The sequence below is a fragment of the Jaculus jaculus genome, chromosome 19 (assembly GCF_020740685.1).
Source record: "Jaculus jaculus isolate mJacJac1 chromosome 19, mJacJac1.mat.Y.cur, whole genome shotgun sequence".
NCBI classification, from domain to species: Eukaryota; Metazoa; Chordata; class Mammalia; order Rodentia; family Dipodidae; genus Jaculus; species Jaculus jaculus.
In genome coordinates, this window is record NC_059120.1 from 37,510,237 (window position 1) to 37,516,075 (window position 5,839).

At 44.2% G+C, this 5,839-nt stretch overlaps 1 pseudogene; it reads left to right on the top strand.

The window, feature by feature from the left end:
* The first annotated feature begins 643 nt into the window (after window positions 1–643).
* LOC123455968 lies at window positions 644–4,542 on the top strand (annotated as a pseudogene).
* Window positions 4,543–5,839: the final 1,297 nt, after the last annotated feature.

The window sequence follows — 5,839 nt, forward strand, 5'->3', positions numbered from 1 at the left end:
AAAATAAAATAATAATAATGTATTTTCATACCCACTAAGGGTTGTTGGCCAGGGAGATGCCTGAGGCCCCTAAAGCATTTCAGACTATTGCCATTGCTCTTGCTTGCCCACCTAAACTAGGTAGTGTGTCTCTATTGAAGGAGAACCACACACTGGTGGCTAAGCATAAAGAAATCAAGCTTCCTCCCAGCTAGCTAGCTTTCAGTGTTAGAAGTCCTATGTAGACTGCTGAGGGAGAAACTTGATCAACCATCTTACCCAGCTATAGACTCTATGTGCTCCATAACTAACCTGCCAGGTAAGATATGCTCAGTGGTGCAATGGTGGCCTGACTCTTATGGGGGTAACCAACCACTTTCTGGTTGCATTTGATGCCCACTCCATAGGAGGTGTACCTGGAACTGTAAACCTGATTAAAAGCCTATGGCTAGGGAGATTATAGGCCCTATGATGGCACCTACTACTGTTGATATGCTAAATGGACAGGTTCTCAAACTGCCTTCTAACTGTTTATGTTTATACCCATAGTTTAGCGCTGCTTTCAGCCTCAATTATAATGTTTCTTTTTGCAGTGGGCAGAGATGAATGCAGAGACACATAGTTGGCAAAAATGCTAAGAATAAGTGACTCTTGTGCCCTCTAAATGGAATACCTATACTACCCCTCCAAGGCTCAGGGACCATCACTAAAGAGCCGATGGAAAGCTGTTGAGAGTTGGAGGATGGCGTTAGAGTGCTGTGGAAGGCCATCTTCTAGACATGACATGGCCATTATGCTCGTAAAATCAGAACAGTTGTAGTTTCCTGTGCAAGCTTGAGCCTGTCAATATTCTGTCACGGTTGGGGAAGTAACTCACAAGACCTCAGTCCTCTCAGAGTAGCTCTTGGCAGTTAATGGTTGCTAAGGAAGGGGGAGTCAGGTTCTTTACTGGTATAGCCATTGGTAAGTTTCCCAGGCTCCACTAAATAATCCCCCACACACCCATGCTCATGCAAGCAACCCTAATTAAAGTCAGCGAGACACACACACACAAACATGAAGGGAGGGAGGTGATAGGCGGGAAGAAGAAAGGGCTTAGTGGGAGTAAGATGAGGATTAGAAAGCATAATTGGGGGCTGGAGAGATGGCTTAGTGGTTAAGGCACTTGCCTGAAATACCAAAGGACCTCAATTCAGTTCCCCAGGACCCATGTAAGCCAGATGCACAAGGTGGGCCATGCATCTGGAGTTCATTTGCAGTTGCTGGAGGCCCTGGCACATCCATTCTCTCTCTCTCTCTTTCTCTCTCTCTCTCTCTCTCTATCTATCTATCTATCTCTATCTCTCTCTGCCTATTTCTCTCTCACAAATAGATAAAATTTTAAAGAAATACAAACAAAAAAGAAAGCATAATTGGGGTGAATATGGTAGCCAAAATGCATTATATATGTATGAAATTGTCAAAATTAAAATCAAATGGTGTATTTTGACTATAATTGGGTTCCATTACCTCCCCCCGCTCTTCCCCTTCCCAATGAACTACTTCTTTCCAGGTACATTGAATGATAATGGGCCCAATATTGTGCAGGTTTTGTGCAGGTAACAATAGCCACTGTGAGGTCATTAAAAAAAAAAAAAGAAAGGTCCATGTCAAGACAGACTCCACAGCACTCCTCCCCATCCTCTGGTTCTCACATTCTTTCTGCTCTCTTTCCCAGCATTGCCCGAGTCAAGGAGAACTTTATCCATAAATGTCTCATTTAGGGCTAAGCACTGAACAGTGGCTGATTCACAGCACTGCATGAGTTAGTTCTGAATCTCCCCAGAATTCATTAATGGCAAGAAAAGGTTCTCCAACCCAAGCTAAGAGCAGCACCATCCTTTTGGAGTGGGATTCCAAGCTCACCTATGCTGAGCTCTGAAGACAGTTTCCTGCTTGATGCAGTGTACTTGCCGTGGCCGGCTGGCGCTGCGCTATGTGGGGAAGAGGCTGGTGGGAGCCTTGGCTTCCTGCAGGGTCAGGGGGACCGGTGCTGGTCTGTGGGCAGCGAAGGTTGTGGAATGTCTCCGGGTGGTGTTCCATGTGGTCCTCTAGCCCCTCCCCCGTCCTGTGCTGCAGGTTCTTCTGCTCTTGCAAGGCTGGGGTGTGGAGGAGAAGCACTGCTCCCACATTTCCAGTGTTTTTGCCTGTGCTAGCAAGACAGCGCAGCTGTCCTTTAGGGAAAAGTGCTTCCCAGCAGCCTGCCATCTTGGCTCGCTAGGCATGTCAATCCACATTGATCAGTGCTTCCCCACAGAGAGCTCGCCCGGCTTAATAAATTTGTTTGCAGATCTTATCACTTGGAAGAAAAGGTCATAATACGTCATCTTACCTCTTTTCTTTGCTGGGTTTCATTGAGACACTTCTAATCTACCTTACCCAGAAGACTTAGGTGGTTTTAATTTAAATTTTACTTTCTCTCATGGTTGATCATGTTGAACATCTCATATCTCATTTGCCCTTCTGTCCTCTTTTACCCACTTCCTTTTATTATTTATTTATTTGCAAGCAGAGAGAGAAAAAGAGACACAGACAGAGAGAGAATGGGCACACCAGGGCCTCCTGCCACTTCAAACACACTCCAGACACATGTGCCCCTTGTGCATCTGGCTTACATGGGTCCTGGGGAATTGAACCCCGGGCCTTTTGGCTTCACAGGCAAAATGCCTTAACCACTAAGCCATCTCTCCAGCCCCTTTTACCCCCTTTCTAACTAGATTATTTATATTTTATTGTTGACTTTTGAGGTTGCTGTATATATTCTAGATCTAAACTTTTGCAAGATGTGAGTTGTAGTTTTTCCCAGTCCATAGCATATGTTTCCATCCTTTTCAAAACAACAAAAATTTTTCATTTTGATTATCCCTAGTGTATAAAATTATTTCCTCATGGATCCTACTGGTTTTTGTTGTTGTTGTTGTTATTGTTGTTTTGTTGTTGTTGTTGTTTTGTTTTTGCTGTAGCTCAGGCTGACCTGAAATTCACTATGTAGTCTCAGGCTGGCCTTGAACTCACAATAATCCCCCTACCTCAGCCTACGGTGTGCTGGGATTAAAGGTGTGGGTCAACACACCCAGAAAAGAGAGAGAACAGGTGCACCAGGGCCTCCTGTCACTGCAAACAAACTCTGTGTGTGTGTGTGTGTGTGTGTGTTTACACCGTTTGTAGATCTGGCATTTCAGGTTTTGCCATAGTGATGTTACATTTTTATACATGAATAGTCTCCTCTATTCCTAATTTACTATATGAACATCACTTTTATTTTAATTATAACTACATCTTTTGGGGCTGGAGAGATGGCTTGGTGGTTAAGCGCTTGCCTGTGAAGCCTAAGGACCCCAGTTCGAGGCTCAATTCCCCAGGACCCATGTTAGCCAGATGCACAAAGGGGCACATGCGTCTGGAGTTCATTAGCAGTGGTTGGAAGCCCTGGCATGCCCATTCTCTCTCTCTCTCTCTCTCTCTCTCTCTGTCTCTTTCTCTCTCTGTCACACTCAAATAAATAAATAAAAATGAACAAAAAAAATTTTTTAACTTAAAAAAAAACTACATCTTTTGGAGCTAAAGTAGTGAAAGGTACTTGCTTGTAAACGCTGATAGCACCCACCTAAATGCAGATGCACAAAGTGGTGCATGGATCTGAAGTGTGTTTGCAGAAGCAGGAGGCCCCAGCATGCCCATACTCGCTCTGTGTCTATCTCTCGCTCTCTCATATAAGTAAAATATTTTTTTTAACATGATATCAGGCAGAGGTGTTCCTTGGCTCTCTCTTGTCTGTGGATGTGGCCTAGGACACGTGGCTGAACCCTTTCCGCACCACCTCATGTCAACGTCCAAGACCAAAGAGGGTTGTGTCTAGAGAAGACTCTCAAAGACCAGGGGCCCAGTTAACTGTGAAAAGATCTTTGTTGGAGCCATTAAAAAAGACACCAAGGAGCATCACCTATGAGATTATTTTGTACAGTGATAGAAATGATGACAGACAGAGGCAGTGGGAAGAAAGCGGTCTTTGCTTTTGTGACCTTTGATGACCATCTCTGTTGATGAGATTGTCATAGAGAAATGCCATACTGTGAATGGCAACAACTGTGAAGTCAGGAAAGCCCTGACAAAGCAAGACAGCCAAAGAGGTCGAAGTGGCTCTGGAAACTTCTGTGGTGGCGGTGGAGGTGATTTTGGTGGCAATGGACAATTTGGTCGTGGAGGAAACTTCAATGGGCGTGGTGGCTTTGGTGGCAGCCACAGAGGAGGATATGGTGACTGTAGGAATGGCTTTAATGGATTTTGGAGGTGGTGGAAGCTACAATGATTTTGGCAATTACAACAATCAATCTTCAAATTTTGGACTCATGAAGGGAGGGAATTTTGGAGGCAGAAGCTCTGCCCTATGGCGGTGGAGGCCAATACCTTGCCAAAGCACAAAACCAAGGTGGCTGTGGCGGTTCCAGCAGCAGCAGTAGCAATGACAAGTGGCAGAAGATTTTAATTACTGCCAGGAAACAAAGCTTAGCAGGAGAGAAGTGACAGGGAGCGACAGGTTACAACCGATCTGTGAGCTCAGGCAAGCATGGTGGTGACAGGGCCCAGCTCCTACAAAGAAGACAATTCTATACAATGCTCATGTGTACGGGGGAAAAAAAAACTTGACGACTGGAAACTGTGTTTGTGACCAATTGTATAACAGTTATTTTACTTTCCATTGTGTGGAAAAGGTAAAGCATTCCAACAAGGTTTTAATGCAGACTTTTATTTTCACCCATGCTGTTGATTACTAAATATAATAGTCTGATTATGATGCTGATAAATGGGTGGGGTTTTTTTGCTTTTTTAATTTTATTGACAACTTCTATACTTATAGACAATAAGCCATGGTATTTCCCTCCCTTCCCCAACTTTCCCCTTCACAACTCCACTCTCCATCATATCCCCTCCCTCTCTCCATTAGTCTCTCTTTTATTTTGATGTCATTATCTTTTTCTCCTATGATGAGGGTCTTGTGAAGGTATTGCTAGGCACTGTGAGGTCATGGATATCGAGGCCAATTTCTGCCTGGACAGGTGCATTGTAAGGAGTGGTAACCTTCCTTTGGCTATTACATTCATTCTGCCACCTCTTCTGCAACGGACCCTGCCTTGGAGGGTGTGATAGAGGCGTTTCAATGGTGGCACTCCTCTGTCCCTTCTCAGCACTGTGTTGCCTTTTGGATCATCCCAATGGTCATCACCAGGTTCAATTCCCCAGTACCCATGTAAGCCACATGCACAGGTGGTACATGACTTGGAAGGCAGAGGTAGGAGGATTGCCATGAGTTTGAGGCCACCCTGAGACATAGTGAATTCCAGGTCAGCCTAAGCTAGAATGAGACCCTATGTCAAAAAGAAAAAAAATTTTTTTAAAAAAAAGAAATAATTATTTTAGTTCTCACAGTAAAAAGAACAGAAAATGTAGAGAGCAGTTTGTTGCAATGACAGTGAGGTGAACCAGTTCAAATTACCTGTCATAAGAACAACTGGTGAATTCCAGGTTTCTGATTGGTGGATGGCATTAAAGTTTCTTAAGACAAATAAAAAAGGAAACAAAATGAGTTTATCCATTTTTTAAATTTTGTTTATTTTTATTTATTTATTTGAGAGAGACAGACAGAGAGGGAAAGAGACAAAGAGAAAAAGAGAGAATGGGCGTGCCAGGACCTCCAGCCACTGCAAACAAACTCCAGATGCGTGCGCCCCCTTGTGCATCTGGCTAATGTGGGTCCTGGGGAATCGAGCCTCAGTTTCACAGGCAAGCGCTTAACAGCTACACCACCTTTCCAGCCCGGGAA